Here is a 13,614-nt window from a genome sequence, read left to right on the forward strand (position 1 = left end):
GTGGAGTTAGCTAGCAGGTCTGTTGTTAGCTGCTTTCCTCTGCACTTACTGCGTCTTACTTATCAGTTCGGTGACTGAGATCTTAGGCGTGTGTCGGCCGTAAGACGTGAGAACAAAGAGAGTAGTTCTTCACCGTGTGACGGTGTGCTCACGCGGTGTTGGAGGTCCAAGAGGCTTGCTCCTCGCGGACGATGCCCGGAGGGAGAGAGAGGGGTCCTAGCCAGGTGGGCGCCGACAGAGAGGTGGGCGCCGACAGAGAGAGAGTCACATCTGGGGAGATGCGGCCTATTATCCACGCTCAGGTGGGCGTGGTTAAGAAATGCATCAGGTTACATTTTTATGACAGGTAAAACCTGACGTAGTTTCCGGGGGAACCCATAGACAAGTTACTGATTAAAGTCAACCACAATGGACGAATTCCAGTGTACCTACATCCCCCCTGTGGTCACGGGATTGCACCGGATGTGTGATCCAGTGAGCACAACTGTACATAGTCCATGTGTGGGAAAAGTTCATTGGTCAGACAGTCAAAGTTGTAACATCAGTACTGGGCATTTGTTGATACTATCTATCCTGGCTAAGCAGGTACAAAATCATCAAGTTACAAAAGACAAGGTCCAAATAAACAGTAATGACAATGACATAGCATACAACAAATAAACCAGTGGGTCATCTACTCATCAGGGTTAGTGAGAATAGGAAATGTTAGTGATGTCAACTTGTTAGGCTGAGATGCAGAGATAGTGGCACCTGATACAATGATAAAGCCATTGCTGGAGAATCCAAGAGTGTGTTTGTTGGACCACTCAATAGATTGGATGACAATACTGACTAGTAGATGGCTAGTGACTGACTAGTCTTGGCAGCCTTTGCTGTTTTTGTCCTTCAGGCATGTTCTGCTGCGGAAGGGTGTCATCATGTTCTCAAAATCTTAAAGCTCAAATGGCTGTATCAAGGTTTTGTGTGGCAGTATGGTAATGTCCTAACCTTGTGTTGGAATGTGGACATGTGCATGACTAGCTTTGTCTGGGATGTATGAAGCTAGTGTGCTACTGCAAATTAAGTACCTGTTCAGACTAATGGAAGTTGCTGCTGTTGCTAACAAATCCAAGTTGGCCCATACAACTACAAGAAAAGTGAGATCCCTGAGCAAGCAGTTGTCTTACTGTCAGTGCAGGGTGGCTTGTGTTGTTTGGCTCAACAGACAGTTATTAACGAACTCTAGAGTTCATGCGCTTGGAGTGTCGCCTGACTCGTGGCTCAGGGCTGTAACGCTCTGGGTAACCATAGTCAGAGGGGCAGTCAGAGGCACTATCACTGTCTGGGGCCTTGTGGCCATGGTCTGAGAGACGGTCAGTGTAACGGTAGTCATCATCCGACGAATCTAGGGGCAGGTCATGTTTCTGGGCCATTATTTCTGAATATGGCCTTCTACTGCTTCTAGGGGATGTATTCCCATTACGACGCTGATGATGGACATGGCGGTTACGCTCAGTGTCCCTATGAGGCCGTTTGTCACCCCCCTTTGATCTGTAGTGAGGGTGAACTTGTGAGGCAGTGAATTTGGGAGACGCTCTGGTATCTGAGCAGGCAGGCTCAGTTGTTTTTCCCCTTTCTTTGGAATTGACAACAGTTTCCCAAGCCATCTGTGTCATCTTCCTGATCTCATTCAGTGAGGGGTTACCTTGATGCGTCCTGAGGGAAACGTGAGTGCGCACACATGGATGCAGGTTGCGCAAGAACAGAGACTTGAAAGGTGGAACTTTCTTCTAAGCCTGGTGCATTCTTGCCCTGGAAGTATGCATGTCTCAAACGTTTATAAAAATCCCTAGGGTGTTCTCGACGGGAGTGTTTAATTTGGGAGGCAGCAACCAACGATGCGATCTCGTCAGCGGGAGAAGAGTATTCTTCTTTTAAAGCATGACAGAGCTCTGCGTAATCATCTCTGATACGGGGAGGTTGTGCCTGAATAAACTTGTGGACTGCTTTAGAGCTAGTTTTCCACATGAGTTTAATTTTCTCCCTTTGGTTTGCGTTGGGTAGGTCAGTCATGTTGATGTCTAGTTCCCTAACGTAATCGTCAATGTCTTGATCACGGTTGTCTGGGTCAAACATTTCAATGTCCTTAGCTATGAGCTCAAGCACTTCTAGACGGGGACTCTGTGAGGTCTTTTCCGAAAAGGGCGAGATTAATCTAGCATGGGAACGGACATGTCTATCACATGCTAATGTGCTTCTCTCTGGGTGAGAGGCAGATGCTGGACAGCGGTGCTCACTCTCGTGGCTGTATGGAGAGGAGGCTGAACAGTCTGGACATGACCTAGTCCTGCCTTCGGAGGGAAGGGCACGGACGAATGTGTTATGGATCAGAGGCTGAGAATAAGTATGGGCAGTATGTCTACTGGAGGATAAACTACCTGTTTCTTCAGTGTCTGTTAGGGGCAGATGGGAAGTCATATGGCTGTTACCTCGGTCTCTCAGTGGAGGTGGAGGAGCTGACTTCATTCCCAAGGACTGAGGGTCAGTTGGGAAGTGTTCCCATCTGAATGAAGGAGGGGTAGACCTTTCATCAAGGGAGGAGTGTGAATCAGAGTAGCCTGACTCACATCGGCTGAACGACTGTGGTGGGGCAGGGTGTTCTGACCTAACCTTCAGTAGCTCCTCCTTGTGTGAACAGAGTTCTAACTCTGTTGAGTGTAGGTCTCCTAGGTAGCGCATAGCTTTCTTGCTAGTTGTCTGTACCTCGTGGAGGAGACTAGCATTCTGCGCTTTAAGGTATTCTACCTCCCTATCTAATGCTGCGTTGCTCTGAAAGGCAAGGCTGGTTTGCCTGTGAAAGTTCAGTAGCAAGCACGTTAACAATGGGTCTTTGGATGCAGTCTGTGCATCATACCTGTTACTTAGTAGAGAGTCTATCTCCTTCCTGCATTCACTGAAACTCAAACTGTTAATGAGTTCAGCGTAGCCGGGTTTCAGGCTTTGCGCTACGGAAGAGATAAACTGCTCTACACAGGGGTTATCCATCGTTATGTTTAGCTGTAGGGGTAAGCTAAAATAGGGTAAAGTAGGACTGAACTTAGGTGTTTGGCTATAGTGTTGCAGTGGCAGACACCTTGCAGTGTGACTTGGGCAGTACACTGGCCTAACCTAAAAGTGTAGTAACCTACGCTATGAGGGGTAGCTTCCTGTGAATGAGGTATAGCTACAGCACCATCTAGTGGCTCTAGTGGGCATAAAAGTTTGGGCACACTAACTGAGATGCAGGGCAGTAACAGTCAGGAGTTACCTTGGCTAGACTCAAGCTGGAACACGTGGTGGTAACAGCTAGGTGCACAAGTTGTTTCACAGGGCCGGTAGCACGCTGTGGCTCTCTCTCAGTCTCTATTCCTTTCACTGGCTGGAATGCAAGGCAGTAACAGTCAGGTACAAGCTCTCTTTCACAGGGCCGGTGGCACGCTGTGACTTAGTTAAAAAGGGAAGCAGAAGATTTAGAACAGTTAATTCTGACAGCTTGACAACGTTGCATTGAATACGTGGTATTCAAATGCTGGACAGAGATTCACAATTCCTACAGAGTAGGTTAACCTGAATGGCTAGCAGCAATAGCAAGTTCTAAGATTTCCAAGATCTGGAAAAAGTGATTGTTCACTAATTAAATATCAAATAGCTTGTGAGCTCAATTTGATATATAAAGCTTTGCACTTATTTGTAAGTAAAGCTAGTGCCTAGTCCTATGACAGACTAGTGGCAGTGAGTGTTATGACTATTTGCCTAGTCCAACACTAGAATATAAAATTCTGAATTTGGCCTGAAATTAAGCTGACATTAATATTGCACAAATATGAATGATTGCCAACAGTACTATCCTCACACGGGCTGCACCAAATTATGTAGGTGAAATTGGTACCAGCCTCACATGGGAGTACCAGACTATGTAGGTAACTTACCCTGTGAGCAGGAGCCGGGTGAATGTGGGTGCAATTGTGTGTAAATTGTGATACCGTCTTTGCGAGGGCCACCAAGACACACTGGTGCTGTCCTTGCAACAGCAACAATATGTTGGTAGTCTCACCCGATTGGACAGGCATCAACCATTCAACACAAAGGCAGATCAATTAAGTTGAACACCTAGGGGGCGCCACACAAAGTGTAGTGTCCTCCACGTGGTCAAAATAATGATAATCCACAAATCAGTCTCGTTAAATATATCAGTCTCATAAAATATATTATACTATCAATTTGGAACTCTGATTAATAATTAAATTAATAACTACAACCAAAGTTACCTTACTAATAGTATAGTTGAAGGTCATTAGAATTCTGAATAGAAGAGGTTGGCAACGTCCATTCTTGTGTAACATTAAATAAACCAGCGTATATAAATCAAAGTATTTATTCACACAATGATAAGAAAATAACACACAATATGTAATCTAGCTAAATGTAACTAACCAATGAATTGAAGGAATGTGGGGATGTGTGTGAGCTGGTGAGCTCGGGGTTGCGCTGTTAGGAGCGCGCCAGAAAGAATGTGTGTGTGTGTTCCTTTGTCTGATCACCGTAGTTCCGCGTGCATGTGTGTGCACGTACGCGAACATACATGTGATGTGAACAAGGACGAGCCTATATGCAGCGCGAAGTTCGAGTATTCTCTTCGCGTGTGAGGCTATGTGAAGGCCAATGTATGTGTAATCGTGCGTGTTAGGAAAGAGGGAAATGGTTAGTGATGCATGCAAGACTCGATGTGTCTGAGAAGCAATCCTAACGATAACCCTTAGATGGTGTGGCGAAGCCAACTACCAGCTAACAATGAACATATATATCACAGTTACGTTCAGTAAACAAAACATATGAAACACATGAACAATGGCATGTAAACAGTCTTATGCTTAGCCAGGTTGTGAATAGCTAGGATAGCTAAATGCCCAGTTAATGTCAGAGTTACCAGTCCTTTATGAAAAGAGTCGTGCTGGCGAGTCCGATGTTGAAACGGCAGAAGAGATTATGCCGTCCGTAGCTGGAGAAAGTTGTCCTTGCTGTGATGTCTGTGTCCCTGCAGTTTAGATCGGAGGATTTGATCGCTCAGAACGTTGCAGTCTGCCTTTTGTTCCCGTTGTGTGGAGTTAGCTAGCAGGTCTGTTGTTAGCTGCTTTCCTCTGCACTTACTGCGTCTTACTTATCAGTTCGGTGACTGAGATCTTAGGCGTGTGTCGGCCGTAAGACGTGAGAACAAAGAGAGTAGTTCTTCACCGTGTGACGGTGTGCTCACGCGGTGTTGGAGGTCCAAGAGGCTTGCTCCTCGCGGACGATGCCCGGAGGGAGAGAGAGGGGTCCTAGCCAGGTGGGCGCCGACAGAGAGAGAGTCACATCTGGGGAGATGCGGCTATTATCCACGCTCAGGTGGGCGTGGTTAAGAAAAGCATCAGGTTACATTTTTATGACAGGTAAAACCTGACGTAGTTTCCGGGGGAACCCATAGACAAGTTACTGATTAAAGTCAACCACAATGGACGAATTCCAGTGTACCTACATCCCCCCTGTGGTCACGGGATTGCACCGGATGTGTGATCCAGTGAGCACAACTGTACATAGTCCATGTGTGGGAAAAGTTCATTGGTCAGACAGTCAAAGTTGTAACATCAGTACTGGGCATTTGTTGATACTATCTATCCTGGCTAAGCAGGTACAAAATCATTAAGTTACAAAAGACAAGGTCCAAATAAACAGTAATGACAATGACATAGCATACAACAAATAAACCAGTGGGTCATCTACTCATCAGGGTTAGTGAGAATAGGAAATGTTAGTGATGTCAACTTGTTAGGCTGAGATGCAGAGATAGTGGCACCTGATACAATGATAAAGCCATTGCTGGAGAATCCAAGAGTGTGTTTGTTGGACCACTCAATAGATTGGATGACAATACTGACTAGTAGATGGCTAGTGACTGACTAGTCTTGGCAGCCTTTGCTGTTTTTGTCCTTCAGGCATGTTCTGCTGCGGAAGGGTGTCATCATATTCTCAAAATCTTAAAGCTCAAATGGCTGTATCATGGTTTTGTGTGGCAGTATGGTAATGTCCTAACCTTGTGTTGAATGTGGACATGTGCATGACTAGCTTTGTCTGGGATGTATGAAGCTAGTGTGCTACTGCAAATGAAGTACCTGTTCAGACTAATGGAAGTTGCTGCTGTTGCTAACAAATCCAAGTTGGCCCATACAACTACAAGAAAAGTGAGATCCCTGAGCAAGCAGTTGTCTTACTGTCAGTGCAGGGTGGCTTGTGTTGTTTGGCTCAACAGACAGTTATTAACGAACTCTAGAGTTCATGCGCTTGGAGTGTCGCCTGACTCGTGGCTCAGGGCTGTAACGCTCTGGGTAACCATAGTCAGAGGGGCAGTCAGAGGCACTATCACTGTCTGGGGCCTTGTGGCCATGGTCTGAGAGACGGTCAGTGTAACGGTAGTCATCACCTGACGAATCTAGGGGCAGGTCATATTTCTGGGCCATTATTTCTGAATATGGCCTTCTACTGCTTCTAGGGGATGTATTCCCATTACGACGCTGATGATGGACATGGCGGTTACGCTCAGTGTCCCTATGAGGCCGTTTGTCACCCCCCTTTGATCTGTAGTGAGGGTGAACTTGTGAGGCAGTGAATTTGGGAGACGGTACTGGTATCTGAGCAGGCAGGCTCAGTTGTTTTTCCCCTTTCTTTGGAATTGACAACAGTTTCCCAAGCCATCTGTGTCATCTTCCTGATCTCATTCAGTGAGGGGTTACCTTGATGCGTCCTGAGGGAAACGTGAGTGCGCACACATGGATGCAGGTTGCGCAAGAACAGAGACTTGAAAGTGGAACTTTCTTCTAAGCCTGGTGCATTCTTGCCCTGGAAGTATGCATGTCTCAAACGTTTATAAAAATCCCTAGGGTGTTCTCGACGGGAGTGTTTAATTTGGGAGGCAGCAACCAACGATGCGATCTCGTCAGCGGGAGAAGAGTATTCTTCTTTTAAAGCATGACAGAGCTCTGCGTAATCATCTCTGATACGGGGAGGTTGTGCCTGAATAAACTTGTGGACTGCTTTAGAGCTAGTTTTCCACATGAGTTTAATTTTCTCCCTTTGGTTTGCGTTGGGTAGGTCAGTCATGTTGATGTCTAGTTCCCTAACGTAATCGTCAATGTCTTGATCACAGTTGTCTGGGTCAAACATTTCAATGTCCTTAGCTATGAGCTCAAGCACTTCTAGACGGGGACTCTGTGAGGTCTTTTCCGAAAAGGGCGAGATTAATCTAGCATGGGAACGGACATGTCTATCACATGCTAATGTGCTTCTCTCTGGGTGAGAGGCAGATGCTGGACAGCGGTGCTCACTCTCGTGGCTGTATGGAGAGGAGGCTGAACAGTCTGGACATGACCTAGTCCTGCCTTCGGAGGGAAGGGCACGGACGAATGTGTTATGGATCAGAGGCTGAGAATAAGTATGGGCAGTATGTCTACTGGAGGATAAACTACCTGTTTCTTCAGTGTCTGTTAGGGGCAGATGGGAAGTCAGGTGGCTGTTACCTCGGTCTCTCAGTGGAGGTGGAGGAGCTGACTTCATTCCCAAGGACTGAGGGTCAGTTGGGAAGTGTTCCCATCTGAATGAAGGAGGGGTAGACCTTTCATCAAGGGAGGAGTGTGAATCAGAGTAGCCTGACTCACATCGGCTGAACGACTGTGGTGGGGCAGGGTATTCTGACCTAACCTTGAGTAGCTCCTCCTTGTGTGAGCAGAGTTCTAACTCTGTTGAGTGTAGGTCTCCTAGGTAGCGCATAGCTTTCTTGCTAGCTGTCTGTACCTCGTGGAGGAGACTAGCATTCTGCGCTTTAAGGTATTCTACCTCCCTATCTAATGCTGCGTTGCTCTGAAAGGCAAGGCTGGTTTGCCTGTGAAAGTTCAGTAGCAAGCACGTTAACAATGGGTCTTTGGATGCAGTCTGTGCATCATACCTGTTACTTAGTAGAGAGTCTATCTCCTTCCTGCATTCAATGAAACTCAAACTGTTAATGAGTTCAGGGTAGCCGGGTTTCAGGCTTTGTGCTACGGAAGAGATAAACTGCTCTACACAGGGGTTATCCATCGTTAGGTTTAGCTAGTAGGGGTAAGCTAAAATAGGGTAAAGTAGGACTGAACTTAGGTGTTTGGCTATGGTGTTGCAGTGGCAGACACCTTGCAGTGTGACGTGGGCAGTACACTGGCCTAACCTAAAAGTGTAGTAACCTACGCTATGAGGGGTAGCTTCCAGTGAATCTGGTATAGCTACAGCACCATCTAGTGGCTCTAGTGGGCATAAAAGTTTGGGCACACTAACTGAGATGCAGGGCAGTAACAGTCAGGGAGTTACCTTGGCTAGACTCAAGCTGGAACACGTGGTGGTAACAGCTAGGTGCACAAGTTGTTTCACAGGGCCGGTAGCACGCTGTGGCTCTCTCTCAGTCTCTATTCCTTTCACTGGCTGGAATGCAAGGCAGTAACAGTCAGGTACAAGCTCTCTTTCACAGGGCCGGTGGCACGCTGTGACTTAGTTAAAAAGGGAAGCAGAAGATTTAGCACAGTTAATTCTGACAGCTTGACAATGTTGCATTGAATACGTGGTATTCAAATGCTGGACAGAAATTCACAATTCCTACAGAGTAGGTTTAACCTGAATGGCTAGCAGCAATAGCAAGTTCCAAGGTTTCCAAGATCTGGAAAAAGTGATGGTTCACTAATAAAATATCAAATAGCTTGTGAGCTCAATTTGATATATAAAGCTTTGCACTTATTTGTAAGTAAAGCTAGTGCCTAGTCCTATGACAGACTAGTGGCAGTGAGTGTTATGACTATTTGCCTAGTCTAACACTAGAATATAAAATTCTGAATTTGGCCTGAAATTAAGCTGACATTAATATTGCACAAATATGAATGATTGCCAACAGTACTATCCTCACACGGGCTGCACCAAATTATGTAGGTGAAATTGGTACCAGCCTCACATGGGAGTACCAGACTATGTAGGTAACTTACCCTGTGAGCAGGAGCCGGGTGAATGTGGGTGCAATTGTGTGTAAATTGTGATACCGTCTTTGCGAGGGCCACCAAGACACACTGGTGCTGTCCTTGCAACAGCAACAATATGTTGGTAGTCTCACCCGATTGGACAGGCATCAACCATTCAACACAAAGGCAGATCAATTAAGTTGAACACCTAGGGGGCGCCACACAAAGTGTAGTGTCCTCCACGTGGTCAAAATAATGATAATCCACAAATCAGTCTCGTTAAATATATCAGTCTCATAAAATATATTATACTATCAATTTGGAACTCTGATTAATAATTAAATTAATAACTACAACCAAAGTTACCTTACTAATAGTATAGTTGAAGGTCATTAGAATTCTGAATAGAAGAGGTTGGCAACGTCCATTCTTGTGCAACATTAAATAAACCAGCGTATATAAATCAAAGTATTTATTCACACAATGATAAGAAAATAACACACAATATGTAATCTAGCTAAATGTAACTAACCAATGAATTGAAGGAATGTGGGGATGTGTGTGTGAGCTGGTGAGCTCGGGGTTGCGCTGTTAGGAGCGCGCCAGAAAGAATGTGTGTGTGTGTTCCTTTGTCTGATCACCGTAGTTCCGCGTGCATGTGTGTGCACGTACGCGAACATACATGTGATGTGAACAAGGACGAGCCTATATGCAGCGCGAAGTTCGAGTATTCTCTTCGCGTGTGTGGCTATGTGAAGGCCAATGTATATGTAATCGTGCGCCATGTTAGAAGAGGGAAATGGTTAGTGATGCATGCAAGACCCGATGTGTCTGAGAAGCAATCCTAACGATAACCCTTAGATGGTGTGGCGAAGCCAACTACCAGCTAACAATGAACATATATATAAACAGTTACGTTCAGTAAACAAAACATATGAAACACATGAACAATGGCATGTAAACAGTCTTATGCTTAGCCAGGTTGTGAATAGCTAGGATAGCTAAATGCCCAGTTAATGTCAGAGTTACCAGTCCTTTGGGAAAAGTGTTGGGCTGGTCCGACGTGGATACGGCAGAAGAGATGATGCCGTCCGTAGCTGGAGAAAGTTGTCCTTGCTGTGATGTCTGTGTCCCTGCAGTTTAGATCGGAGGATTTGATCGCTCAGAACGTTGCAGTCTGCCTTTTGTTCCCGTTGTGTGGAGTTAGCTAGCAGGTCTGTTGTTAGCTGCTTTCGCTAAACTTACTGCGTCTCACTGAGCAGTTCGTTGACTGAGAGATCTTAGGCGTGTGTCGGCCGTAAGACGTGAGAACAAAGAGAGTAGTTCTTCACCGTGTGACGGTGTGCTCACGCGGTGTTGGAGGTCCAAGAGGCTTGCTCCTCGCGGACGATGCCCGGAGGGAGAGAGAGGGGTCCTAGCCAGGTGGGCGCCGACAGAGAGAGAGTCACATCTGGGGAGATGCGGCTATTATCCACGCTCAGGTGGGCGTGGTTAAGAAAAGCATCAGGTTACATTTTTATGACAGGTAAAACCTGACGTAGTTTCCGGGGGAACCCATAGACAAGTTACTGATTAAAGTCAACCACAATGGACGAATTCCAGTGTACCTACAATGGTAAAAACCTGCTAGGCTCTAGGCCTGCCGCACCTCCACCGGTGCCCTTTGGGCTAGCTGCGGGGTCGTCAGCCGGGGACCACCTTTCACAGATGTTTCGCCCCTTATCCCGGAACATCTCCTGGTGGCGGGGCAGTGAACAGGGACGTCTCCCAGTCACCCCCCGCAGCTAGCCTTTCTCAGGAGTTGCTCGCTCCCCATGCCTTGTCCCGCCTCCTTAACCAAAGCCAAAAACTTGCCTTCTCTGCTTCCTCAGACAGCTCTCTGGTGGCTTTGTGTAGCTCCTTGCCCCTCAGCCCTAGCTCTTTAAGTAGGCGAGTCATTGAGCTTCCCACAAACCCCCTCGTGCCAACCTCCACTGGAAAGAGTCGTGTACTCCAACCGCTCTCCCTGCACTCCGCAACCAGGTCAGAGTACTTTGCCCTCTTCCTTTCGTGGGCTCCCTCCATCCCCTCCTCCCATGGCACCGTCAGCTCCACAAGCAGCGCAGATCTCTCCGTCCTGGCCCACAGCACCACATCTGGCCTCAGTGTGGTGCTGCAGATCTCCCCTGGGAAGTGGAGCTGCCTGCCCAAGTCCACCTCCATTCTCCATTCCACTCCTGGCAACAAAAGGGTGGATGCTGGTCTCCTTCTGACAGTGTCCCCCTTTTCCCCTTCCCTAAGGAAATGGGTCCTCTGCTGGCTCCCCGGCTGCCTCCCAGCGCTTGCCTCTTGCCTTTTCCTCTCCACTACCTCTGCCAGTTTCCTCAGCACCTGATCGTGCCGCCATCCATACCTGCCCTGGGATAGCGCGGTCTTGCAACCTGACAGAGTGTGTTGTAGGGAAGCATTGATGGTCCCACAGAGGTCACAGGCCTGCTCCGTGCCCAGCCACTGCTGGAGGTTTCGGGGGGAGGGCAGAGTGTCGTAGGTTGCCCTGATGAGGAAACTGAGTCAAGCCTGTGGCAGTTTCCAGAAGTCTGCCCAGCTCACCACCCGACCCGCAACCCCCTCCCACGTCGTCCAGCGTCCCTGCTGCCCCTGCGCCACTGCCTTGACCCTGTACTCTTCCTCTGCCATCTTTGTCACCTCCGAGACAACAAGATCCTTCCTCTCCTTCCTGCTAGCTCTGGACCACAGAATAGGCGGATCTCCCCACCCAAGGCCAGCGCGCCCTGTCTGGACTCTGCCCACCATCTCCTGGTGCTGCAACCTGCCCACTGCCTTCTGCACCTCCTCCTCGGCCCTCCACTTCCTCCCAGTCAACACCCGGGCTTCCATGTCCCTCACGGTCTCATCTGTAGATTCCCTCAGCTCCATCACCAGCCTTGCCTTCTCCTGCCTGTAACCTATGGTGATAGATTTCAGGGGAAGCTGAAGTGTGTTCTTTCCATACAGGCTGGCCGATGAGTGGCCCCTTGGGAGTCCTAGCCATTTGCGGATAAACAAGCTGGTCTTTGCATCCATCTTGCTCACGGCTGACGAGGTGACTTCGCACAGCTTCAGCGGCCACATTACCCTTGGGTACAGTGTGAAATTGAAACACCACACCTTGTACTTTCCAGGTAACTGGCTTGAGTCGATTTTGGCCAGGCCTGCTGAGAGCTGCTGCAAGGTGGTCTTTCCTATTTCCTTGTCTGAGAGGCTGGCTGTATATTGCCTCCCAAGACTTCGGATGGGTTGGTCTGCAATGCTTGGGATGTTTTCTCCGCCGATTATAAAGGTGACCCTGTTATTCAGTACCCCTTTCCGCAAGGAAAGGCTCCTTGACTTTTTTGCCTTGAACTTCATCCTGGCCCAAATGATCAACTCATCCAGCCTCTTCATGAGCCTGGACGTGCATGGAGCAGTTTGGAGCAAGCATGTGATGTCATCCATGTAACTCCTTAGTGGGGGGAGCTTCCGTCCAGTAGGCAGACGGGCTCCTCCCACCACCTGTCTTGCTCCAATCAAGATCACTTCAAAAGCTGTGATGAAGAGGATGGGGGAGATGGAGCATCCCATCGCGATCCCCACTTCCAGCTGTTGCCAGATGGTGGTGGAATTTGGCAACATGAAGCACATGTGCAAGTCCTGGAAGTAGCTCATCACCATGGCCCTGATGCTCTGTGGGATGTAAAAGAAGTCCAGGGCAAATGCTATGAGGTTGTGTGGCACTGACCCATATGCGTTGGCTAAATCTAGCCAAACCACATGCAGGTCTTTCTTCTCCCTCTTGGCAATCTGGATCTGCTCCCAGATCATGGTGGCATGTTCCACACACCCCGGGAAATCTGGAATCCCGGCCTTCTGGCAGCTGGTGTCAATAAAGCCATTCTCCATCAGGTAGGAAGTCATTCTTCTTGCCATGACTGAGAAGAAGATCTTCCCCTCAACATTCAGCAGGGCTATGCTCCTGAACTGTTCGATGGTCTTGGAGTTCTGTTCTTTAGGGATGAAAACTGCCACTGCCCTCTGCCACTGTGATGGAATGGTCTGCTTGGTCCAAGCTGTTTTCATCAGGGTCCATAGAAGCTTCAGCACACTTGGGCAGTTTTTATACAGCTTGTATGGTATCCCATTTGGCCCTGGAGCAGATGCCGATCTTGCCCGCCAAACTACCCGCTTGATCTCACAGAGCTTGGGTGGTGAAGCATCAAAAAGCACTGATGGTTCTCCCGGCTTTGGCACATAGCCTGGTGGGCCCAGGGGCTCATTCCTTGCGGGATCGCTATATTGACCATGGATGTGATCCTCCAGATCTTCCTTGGAGATCTCAAGCGATCCACTGGTCTTCTCCTCAAGGAGTCCTCGTGCAAAGCAAAAGGGGTTCTTAAAGAAGTTTGCCCTCTCCTTTTCCTTCCTCTTCCTTCGCCGCCTAATGCGCTCTGCCCTCCTCAGGTTGGCCAGCCTCCTTCTGATGTCATCCCAAAGGGCTTTCAGACCCTCTCTTTCTGATTCCTCTGCTTTCCTCCAGCGTCTGCGAAGCTGTCTTCTGCCTGCTACTAGGTCGTCAATC

At 48.1% G+C, this 13,614-nt stretch overlaps 1 protein-coding gene across 1 annotated transcript in view; it reads left to right on the forward strand.

Annotated features, from left to right (window-relative positions):
- jmjd7 (jumonji domain containing 7) overlaps positions 1-13,614 on the forward strand; it is a 31,466-nt gene that overhangs the window by 14,568 nt on the left and 3,284 nt on the right. The gene's annotated exons all lie outside the window — the stretch shown is intronic.

The sequence above is a fragment of the Clupea harengus genome, chromosome 14, assembly GCF_900700415.2.
Source record: "Clupea harengus chromosome 14, Ch_v2.0.2, whole genome shotgun sequence".
NCBI lineage: Eukaryota > Metazoa > Chordata > Actinopteri > Clupeiformes > Clupeidae > Clupea > Clupea harengus.